Source organism: Solanum stenotomum, chromosome 7 (assembly GCF_019186545.1).
Source record: "Solanum stenotomum isolate F172 chromosome 7, ASM1918654v1, whole genome shotgun sequence".
Classification (NCBI taxonomy): Eukaryota; Viridiplantae; Streptophyta; class Magnoliopsida; order Solanales; family Solanaceae; genus Solanum; species Solanum stenotomum.
Genome location: NC_064288.1, coordinates 34,971,260 through 34,982,694, shown reverse-complemented (window position 1 = coordinate 34,982,694; position 11,435 = coordinate 34,971,260).

Below are 11,435 nucleotides of genomic sequence, written 5' to 3'. Positions count from 1 at the left end.
ATATACATATATATATATACATATATATATATATATATATATAAAAGAGAACCCTAGACTCACCTACGTTGAGCCACCACAAACCAAGATTCCCTTTTAATTTATTTTATTTCCAAAACTAGTCTTCCCCTTTCATGAAAAGTTGTGACTTTTATGAAAAATTGTTTATGAAGAATTGTGACTTTAATGAAAACTTGCGGCTTTTATGAAAAGTTGTGACTTTTATGAAAACTTGCGACTTTAGCGAAGAGTTGCGACTTTAATGAAGAGTTGCGACTTTTATGATAAGTTGTGACTTTTATGAAAGGTTGTGACCTTTCTGAAGGGTTGCAACTTTTTCAAATAGTTGTAACCTTTCTGTAACGACATGTTCCCATCGTTATACAAATGCCAACGGGGGAAAGTTGGGGCCGAAAAATATTTTCGTAGTATTTGGACTTCCCAACCTTGTCCAGATTTGGATGAAATCAGAGTCCTAGAGGTATAGGGAAATCAGGTAACAATTGTGTGAAGTAATTATGATTTTGATTACATGAGTAGTTAGATAACTCGTTAAAGAATCCATAAGACTTTACGAAATTGAATTCGGGTGAGTAGGACTCCCGTAATCGATCTTGGCGTAAAGGGTATTTTATGAGCGTCGTTGGTTAGAGGTGTGTTGTGAAATGGGAATCTTGGAATTCTTTAAATAACTCACTCGTTCGAGAATGCCGCCTTGGCGCCGCTTTTTTCCGCTTTGGTGGGGACGTTGTGGTGGGGTAGTGGTCGTTGTGGCGGTCCCGACACGACTTAAGGTCGTTAATAAACCCCTTAACGACCTTATTTGTCACTTTTCGATTATTAGAGCTAAGGAACGAACCTCAGGCGACTCCTACTCGTTTTTCACCATTTTTGAGGCTAAAGGTAAGCCTTTCACTCCCCGAATCCATTTTTCAATCTGTAAAACGTAATAGAATGGGTGAATATTGATTAACTTGGATCGATTACCACGTTCCGGCATAAAAATGGGATCGGTTGCCACGTTTCGATATAAATATAGGATCAGTTGCCATATTCTGGAATGCTAACTGTTTGGGTTTGGGTTCCATGAGAGGACTAATGATTTGACATAAAATATGAAGTTGTTCGTTGTTCATAAATGTTGATAATATTGCATATGTTGATATATATGCATGTGATTATAATGTTGTTTGACTTGTTTATGTTGCACTAGTGGGATAGCCGTGTGATCCTACCAGTACACTATTATTGTGTAATGATTCTGGACTTGCTCGTATTTTTGTTGAGTACATGACATCTTCAAGCGGCTATTGACAGACCTTGCTTAGAAGATCAGTAATCGTTGCTTCGAATTCAAGGGTGAGCCAATTCTTTTTCTTTTATGTCAACTATTTTCGGACTTAGACATTTGTTTAAGCTAGTTGATTAGTTCATTAGTTGAGGTTGTATCCCTTTCTTGTTTAGACTTGGTTCATTGTTAGAATGTTTTGGTACATTGACTTTCAGGTTCTAGGTTATTCTTCCGCATTGTTAGTTATTATTGTTAGACTTTTGTTAGAGTTTATGGAACTCTATTTTTATTTCATTAGTGTTTGACTTAAACATTTTAGTTATTGTTTTAGCTGCTTGGTTTGGGTTGTAGTAGTGGTTCTCCCACCGTAGAGTTAGTGTAGGTGTCAATCATGACGGTCTGGGTCGTGACAAAGTTGGTATTAGAGCCTAGGTTCGTTGATCTCGAAGTACCAAAATGAGTCTTGTAGAGTCTCGTGAAACGGTACGGGGACGCCTTTACTTTTCTTCGAGAGGCTATAGGACTTTAAGAAATCTCTCTATTTTCTTTTGTGTCCTTTCGTGCTATGACTTGATTCCAATTGGTATCTGACCTCCTTCACTCTTCTATCCACAGATGGTTAATACTAGATTCAACGACATCAGGCCCGTAGCTCCCGTCAATGCTTCGGTTGAGGAATTTGTATCGAGAGGTCGTGGTCGAGGGAAGGGTAGATAAAGAGGAAGGGGTAGAGGTCGTGGAAGAGTAAAACCTGCTGGAAATGGGGCTCCTATTAAGATTGCTCCTATGAATGAAAATCCTCCTGCGCAACATGAGAAGATAGAGGAGAATGTTGATGTTGAGGATTTGGGATAAGAAGGAGAGGTGCAGGCTGTGTGTTCCTCATTTGGATCCAGTGTTAGCTCAACAAATCATGTCGTTCTTAAACGGATTGCTTGGTCCTGGAGTGCTTCCTTCTACTCAAGCAATTCAAGCTCCTACTAATCCTCATGTTGCTAGCACTGCGCCCAAGGTGGGTGGGACTAGAGGTAATGATGCTTTCTTCCATCTTTTATTGGGTTATGTTATGACTGGTAATGAACATGAAATGTTGACTAAGTTTCTGAAGCTAAGGCCTCATGTGTTTCTTGGTTCTGAGAATGAGGATGCTTATGAGTTCATTCTGTATTGCTCTCTTCATAAAATGGGTATTGTTCATCAGCATGGGGTTGAGTTTGTTTCTTTCCAACTTCAAGTAGGCTAAGCAGTGGTGGAGAGCTTATATGGAATGTAGATCTTCTACTTTACCTCCACTTACTTGGACCCAATTTCATGCTCTGTTTCTAGAGAAGTATGTGCCTAACACTTTGAGAGATCGCAAGAAAGATGAGTTTATGGCTTTGGAGCAGGGTTGGTATGACTATGGCTGCTTATGAGGCCAAGTTTTATGCTTTGTCTAGATATGCTACTCAATTAGTAACTACTTAGGACGAGAGAATCCGGTTATTTATTAGGGGATTAAATTTTGAGTTGCATGTATTATCTATTCATATGACTTCTACAGGGAGAAGCTTAATGAGGTGACTAACTATGTTAAGAAAGTGGAGGGGGTGAAGCGAGACGGTCAAGCTAAGATATGGGAAAAAAGGGTAAATAACTCAGGTAACTTTCAAGGTTCTTATTCCAAGGTGTCCGGAAGGCCAACGCTTGCAGCCAAGCCAATTTAGTCTGCTATGCCCGCCTCTACAGGTAATTACTCAAAAACTTCTAGTTACTCAAAAACTCCATCTCATAATTTTTAGGATAGCTAGGGAGTCGCGCCTTCGACGGGTGGCATACCATCTTTTGATCGTACTTGTTACAACTGTGGAGAACTTGAGCATATGAGAAGAGATTGTCCCCACCCACGTGTGTTAGATTCCGAGCAGCAACAGTCTAGAGCAGTGCTACCCGCGGGGAATGGTAATAATGGTCGAGGGCATCCACAAGGTGGACGAGGAGGTAATTAGCAAGGTCATGGAGGTAGAGGAAATGGTAATGGTAACGGAGGTAGCGGTAACGCGCAACCAGGCAGGGAAGTGGCTCGTCATGATGATAGGGCTTAGTGTTATGCTTTTTCGGGCAAGAATGAGGCGGAGGCGTCTGATATGGTGATCACATGTACTATTATTGTCTGTGACCGGATGGCTAATGTGTTGTTAAATCTGGGTTCTACCTATTCATATGTATCTATGAGATTTGCCTCAAATTTTGATATGATTTGTGATATTCTTGATGCCCCTATTCGTGTTTCTACCCCAGTTGGAGAGTCAGTCATAGTTACCCATGTTTATCGTGCTTGTCTTATTTTGTGTATGGGATTTGAAACTTGTGTTGATTTAGTGATTTTGGATATGATTGACTTTGACATAATCTTAGGTTGGTTATGTCTTTTGGTTTGACTAATGCGCCTGCAACTTTCATGAGTTTGATGACTGGGGTGTTCAAACCATTTCTTGATTCGTTCGTTATAGTCCTTATTGATGATATTTTGGTATATTCGAAAAGTGAGGAAGAGCATGTCAACCATCTTCGTAGTGTTTTGGGTGTTCTTGGGGAGCAAAAGCTATATGAAAAATTTTCTAAGTGTGAATTTTGGTTGAAATGGGTTGCATTTTTGGGGCATGTAGTTTCAAAAGAAGGGGTAATGGTAGATCCCCAAAAGATTGAGGCAACTAAGAACTGGGCTAGGCCTAGCTCTGTGACAAAAGTTAGGAGTTTTGTTTGGCTCGCTAGCTATTATCGTCGATTTGTGAATAACTTTGCTTCTATCGCCACACACTTGACTAATTTGACAAAAAAAGAGGTACCATTTGAATGGACTGAAAAATGTGAGGACAACTTCCAAAAGCTCAAGACTCTCTTGATCACCGCACCTATTCTAGCATTACCGGTTAAAGGTAAATATTTTATTATTTATTGTGATGCTGCACATTCTGGTTAGGGTGTTGTGTTGATGCAGGATAAGAATGTTATAGCTTATGTCTCACGTCAATTGAAGGTGCATGAGACGAATTATCCAACGCATGATTTGGAGTTAGCAGCGGTAGTGTTTGTTCTTAAGATCTGGCGGCATTACCTCTATGGTGTTAAGTGTGAAGTGTTTACTAATCATCGTAGTTTTCAGCATGTGTTCACTCAAAATGATCTGAATTTGAGACAACGAAGGTGGATGGAGTTACTTAAGGATTATGATGTAACCATTCAATACCATCTGGGCAAGGCTAATGTGGTGGCAGACGCTTTGAGTAAAAAAGCGGTGAGTATGGGTAGTTTAGCTTGCTTGAGTGTATCCAAGCGACCTTTGGCTAAGGAAATTCAGACCTTAGAGTCTAAGTTCATGCAGTTGGGCATCTCAGAAAGAGGTGGGGTGCTAGCTAGTATTGAGGTAAAGGCTCATTAAAGAGATCAAGGCCAAAAAATTTGAAGATGAGAATTTGGAGGAGCTTAGAAAGAAGACTGTGAATGGTAAGGCACAAGAGACCACTCTTTATGCGGATGGTGTGCTCAATTTTAAACGGAGAATTTGTGTTCCTATAGTAGATGACTTGATTGACAAATTGTTGGCGGAGTCTTATAGTTCATGATATTTTATTCATCCGTGTGTGACCAAGATGTATAGAGATTTGAAGCCAGTTTATTGGTGGTCGGACATGAAGAAAGACATAGCGGAGTTTGTGGTGAAGTGTCAAAATTGTTAACAAGTGAAGTATGAACATCAAAGGCCTGCAGGTTTCCTTCAAAGAATGCCAATTCCAGAATGGAGTGTGAAATAATAGCCATGTATTTTATGGTTGGTCTTCCAAAGATTTGGGAAAGTTTGATTTTATTTGGGTAGTGGTTGATAGATTGACTAAGTCAGCCCATTTTATTCTGGTAAAAATAGACTATAATGCTGAATAATTGGCTAAAGCTTGTGTGAAAAAGATAGTGAGGTTGCATAGGGTGCCCCTCTCTATCATCTCAGACCGTGGTACCCAATTCACATCTAAGTTTTGGAGGAAATTGCATGATGAATTGGACACACAACTCACTTTTAGTACAATCTTTCATTCATAGACAGACGGGCAGTCAAAGAGGACTATTCAAGTGTTAGAAGACATGTTGAGGGCATGTGTGCTTGATTTTGGAGGGCATTGGGATAAATTCATACCTTTGTGTGAGTTCTCCTATAATGATAGTTATCACTCCAGTACTGATATGGCACCATTTGAGGCATTATATGGGAGGGGATGTAGATCACACATAGGATGGTTTGAGGCTGAAGATGTGAAACCATTGTGGGTTAATTTAGTAAAGGGTGCTCAAGATAAGGTTAGGAGTATTCAAGCTAAACTTCTAGCAGCCTAGAGTAGACAAAAGAAGTATGCGGATCATAAGGTAAGAGACATGGTGTTTCAATCTGATGAAAATGTTCTTCTTATGGTATCACCCATGAAAGGGGTGATGAGATTTGGTAAGAAGGGTAAGCTAAGTGCTAGATACATTGGTCCATTTGAAATTCTTAAATGTGTGGGACCGGTGGCGTATAGATTGGCTTTACCTCCTAATTTATCAAGTGTTCATCCAGTATTTCATGTATCTATGTTGAAGAGGTATCATGATGACGGGGATTATATCATTAAGTGGGACTCAATTGTGTTAGACAAGGACCTCCAATATGAGGAGGAACCATTTGTGATTCTTTATCGTGATGTGCGTAAGTTGAGGACCAAGGAGATTAAGTCCGTGAAAGTTTAATGGAAGCAACGTCTAGTTGAGGAAGCTACTTCAAAAATTGAGAGGGACATACGAGACAAGTATCCCTAATTGTTCGTCGATTCAGGTACTACTTCTTTCCTTCCTTAGCCTATTTTCCTAAGTTTTGTCACTCGGGGACGAGTGATAGGTAAATTAGTATCTATTGTAACGACATGTTTTCGTCGTTATAGAAATGCCAACGTAGGAAAATTTGCGGCCAGAAAACTTTTTCTTAGTAATTGGATTTTCCCAACCTTGTCCAGATTTTGACGAATCAAAGTCCTTGAGGTGTTGGAATATCTGATAATAATTGGGTGAAGTAATTATGATTTTGATTACATGAGTAGTTAGATAACTCGTTAAAGAATCCATATGACTTTACAAAATTGAATTCGGGTGAGTAGAACTCCCGTAATCGATCTTGGAGTAAATGGTATTTTCTGAGCGTCGTTGGTTAGAGGTGTCTTGTGAAATGGGAATCTTGGAATTCTTTAAATAACTCAATGGTTTGAGAATGTCGCCTTGGTGCCGCTTTTTACCGCTTTGGCTGGGTCACTGTGGCGGGGTGGTGGCCGATGTGGTGGGCCCGACGCGACTTAAGGTCATTAATAAACCCCTAAACGACCTTATTTTGCACTTTTTGATTTTTAGAGCTAAGGAACGAACCCCAGACGACTCCTACTCATTTTTCACCATTCTTGATGCTAAAGGTAAGTTTTTCACTCCCCGAATCTATTTTTTGATCCGTAAAACGTAATAGAATTGGTGAATATTGACGGGGGAGGGTTTTGTTATAGATTCTATGGTGGAAACAACCCTAATTTGGATAATTGAGATCATGGGTTTGATCTAGGGTTCATAGAATTGTTAGTAATCCGGGTAATTAATGATTGTTTATTGATTCCCGTATTATATTGATTATTTGTAGACCAAGAACAAGCGGAACGAATCCGAAAAAGGAAGGACCAAGTTTCTTAGGGTTTCAAGCTTGTTTCGAGGTATGTGATGGTTGAGATTCTATGATTGTGTGATGTATGCTTGGTCTTGCTTCATTATGATACTTGTATTTGTATCAATGTTGCAATGTTGATCACACTTGTTATAACTGAGATAGAGAATTGATGAATGCCATGAAATCATGACTTAAATGTATGATCTTGATGATATACTTGTGATTTTAATTGTGGTGTGAATAGGATCGGTTGTCACGTTCCGACATAACTAACTTGGATCGGTTGTCACGTTCCGGCATAAAAATGGGATCGGTTGCCACGTTCCGGCATAAAAATGGGATCGGTTACCACGTTCCGGCATAAATATGGGATCGGTTGCCACGTTCCGGCATGCTAATTGTTTGGATTTGGGTTCCATGAAAGGACCAATGATTCGACATAAAATGTGAAGTTGTTCGTTGTTCAGAAATGTTGATAATATTGTATATGTTGATATATATGCATGTGATTATAATGTTGTTTGACTTGTTTATGTTGCACTAGTGGGATAGCCGCGTGATCCTACCACTACACTGTGGTTGTGTATTGATTCTGCACTTGCTCTTATTTTTGTTGAATACAGGCTTCTTCAAGCGGCTATTGACAGACCTCGCTTAGAAGATCAGTGATCGTCGCTTCGAATTCAAGGGTGAGTCAATTCTTCCGGGCTGCCATGAAATTCTCTTTCGTCTATGTCCACCATTTTCGAACTTAGATACTCCCTCCGTCCCTATTTACTTGTCCATATTTCCTTTTTTAGTTGTCCCTATTTAGTTGTCCATTTGACAAATCAAGAAATGACAATAAATTTTTTCCTATTATACCCTTATTTACACTTCTTGAAAATTGTAAAAGTGTATGTTGTTTCCCTCCAATTTATTTCACTTGAATTCAAATAAGTGGTTGTAATTTTGAAGTGAAAAGTTGTCATAAGGGTAAAATTGTAACTTCACTGTGCTAATCATTGTTGCCTTAATCTGTGTGCCATTTCTAAAGTGGACAACTAAAAAGGGACGGAGGGAGTATTTGTTTTAGCTAGTTGATTAGTTCATTAGTTGGGGTTGTATCCCTTTCTTGTTTAGACTTGGTTCATTGTTATAATGTTTTGGTACATTGACTTTCAGGTTCTAGGTTATTCTTCCGCATTTTAGTTATTATTGTTAGACTTTTGTTAGAGTTTATGGGAACTCTATTTTTATTTACTTAATGTTTGACTTAAATCTTATTTATTGCTTTAGTTGGTTGGTTTGGATTGTAGTAGTGGTTCTCTCACCGAAGAGTTAGTGTGGGTGCAAAGCACGAAGGTCTGGGTCGTGACACTTTTCGATAAGGTACAATAAATATTCGTTCACACTACCATTTATTGTCTATAAATATAAGGATTTCCTCTCATTTTAAAACAACGAAAATTTTGACCCTCTTCTTGTTCTTGTTCTTGTTCTTCTTATTCTTCCTCTTCCTCTTCCTCTTCTTCACAATTAAATATTTTTGTACTTTTCTCAGGTTGAGTGGCTTAGTAAAACCATTGCTTATGTTACAGATCCTGGTATGTATTTTTACAATCATTAATTATGCTCAATAATTCTATCTAATAGTCAACCACCATTATGTCGACTTCCACTAAGGACCTTAACATACACAATTTATCATATTAGCTTTTACCTTCAAAACCTTAGAAGTCAACATTTATAACTACAAGTCTTACTCTCAATAGCTTTACTTCTTAAAATCATCCTATCAACCTATATTACAAGGTATTGTAATCACATGCTTCATTATTAAGCAATTCTAGTCATATATCATCATAAAGGTTTAACTTCAAGATTTACTAGTCATGATCCATCATATTTACTATAATCTACTTCAATTCATGTCTACAAGTTTCTATTCTTGAACACTTTCTACTGATATCATCAATTCTAGAAGATCATCTATAAATACTCAATTTCCCTTCACAAGGCATAAACCCACATTACTACAATTCTATCAATTAGAGTAGGGTTAGCCATGGAAAACATATAACATCATCTAATAACATGATTCACTACTAAATGAATCATAAACAAGTAATAGCCACTCAATTGGATTCATACTCAACTTAACCCAAAATATTCGAAGGAACCCTAACTTGAATTGGGGATTTCATCTTCACAATTGTGGAATAACTAGAGGACTCCATGGATGAATAAGCCATCATAACTTGGATACAAAGTCTAACAAGATTGAAACTATGGATGAATTTGGCCTAGCTTGATTCTTTTCTTCTTCTTCTTCTTTCATGAGAGAGAAATTCTTGAAGGGAATTGGGTTCTTTTGGGTGAGTTGAATTAATGTCTAGGATCAATGAATTTAGGGGTCTAATAGCTTTATATAGGTGGCCTAAACTTTAATTAAACGACACCACTTAACCCCTAATTTTTTGGGGAATGTTCTATCATACCCTCACTCGTCTAAGACCAACAGGCTACCTCACCCATGAGACCCCGCCCACAGGCCGTGAGTGGACCCATGGGCTCTGTTGGTCAATCGTGGGTGGTGGTTTGAGGAAGTTTTCTTGGGGCCTTGACCCACGAGGCCATCCACGAGGAGTGAATCCCACTACGAGGCGTGGGTCCCCACTTGTGGGTGGACTATTTTTTGAAAGCTTTTAGGGAAGTCCAAGGGTCCTCCTCAAGGACACTTTGTTAGGCCTTGGGTAGTCGTACCTTGACGTTCAACCCATAAACCCTTCACTCTATGTACGGGAAGTTAAATTCACAACTCTAACCCTCACGTCAAGCCCGAGAACCCTCATGTAAAGCTCTAGTTTAGCCTTCTATTTTCCAGGTGTTACACCACGACGGCTCTGTCATGTACCCAATGTGATTTTATTTTCTCCACTGGGACAGAATTTTTTAGATCTCAAAAATTCACAATAAAGATGTTATCTCCGGCAAGTCAAGATTAGAGATCATTTTGAGATTTGTCTAGAGAACTAACTCGGACAAATTCTTTGAGAAAGACCTCAAAAATTCCATCAAGTACTATCAGAAATTTGATAGTCAACTTCAAATGATCCAGCATCGCTTGATCAGGTCAACATTAATATCTCCAGCATTGTCATAATGGAGCAAAATGAATTTCGGATGTGTGCCACCGACGCCTCGTACCAATCCTCTAATAAGACATGAGTCACAATAAACCCAAAATGGTCAAGAGTAAAATGTTCGTTGCTCACGTCTGTCAAAGTGATAAGGCATTTTGTACATATTCTCTTTTAAATAATCTTTTCTTAAGGTTTCTTGACTAAATCGCTATCTAAGGTGACATTGTGTCTACTAAATGTTCCTTTTCAAGTACAGGAACATGTGAAAGCATTTAGAGGATAACACTTTCAAGACAATCAGTGAGACATCCACCTCGTTACAACAGACAATAATGGAGCCATCCACATCGTTAAAGTGGACATTCATCGAGCCATCCACCTCGTTACAGTTGGACAATCAATCCTAGCTATAGTGGACAATCATCAAGCCATCCACCTCGTTACAGTGGACAGTCATCGAGCAATCCACCTTGTTGCAGTGGACAATAATCGATCCATCCACCTTGTTGAAGTGGACATTCATAGAGTCATCCACCTTATTACAGTTGGACAATCATCGAGCAATCCACCTCGTTACAATGGACAATTATCGAGCCATCAAGCTCATTACAGTGGAAAATAATTGAGCCATCCACCCCGTTACAGTGGACATTCATAAAGCCATCCACCTTGTTACATTTGGAAAATCATCGATCCATCCACCTCGTTACAGTGGACAATCATCGAGTCATTCATTTCATTTCATTTGCCGAGAGGGCGATTGCATTTTTTTATTTCCCAAGAGGGCTATTGCATTTTTTCATTTGCCGAGAGGGCCATTGTATTTTTTCTTTCGAGAAGGCCATTACATTTTTCATTTGCCGAGCGGGCCATTGCATTTTTCCTTTACCGAGAACGCCCTTGCATTTTTCATTTACCCTAGAGGGCTATTGTATTTTTCATTTGCCAAGAAGGCCTTTGCATTTTTCATTTGCTGAGAGGCCCACTGTAATTTTCATTCGCCGAGACGTCCACCGATGGATCATTTTCATTCATCACATAGTATGAAATAACATGAACTATTTTTCTTGGGATTTCAAATCAAAATCTAGTACCTGCAATCATTTCATTTCATCAATTTATTAAATCCATCATACAATATTCTTGTTTCATAACAAACAAATAAATATTTAAGCATGATCAAAATAATGAAAGGATTTCAAATGCAATAGGAATATGAGTATATATTTCACAACAGTGCACATATGCTCTTAACTTTCTAAAATACAAATTGATTTCAATATGGGCCCTTAGACCAATATCTTTCTCA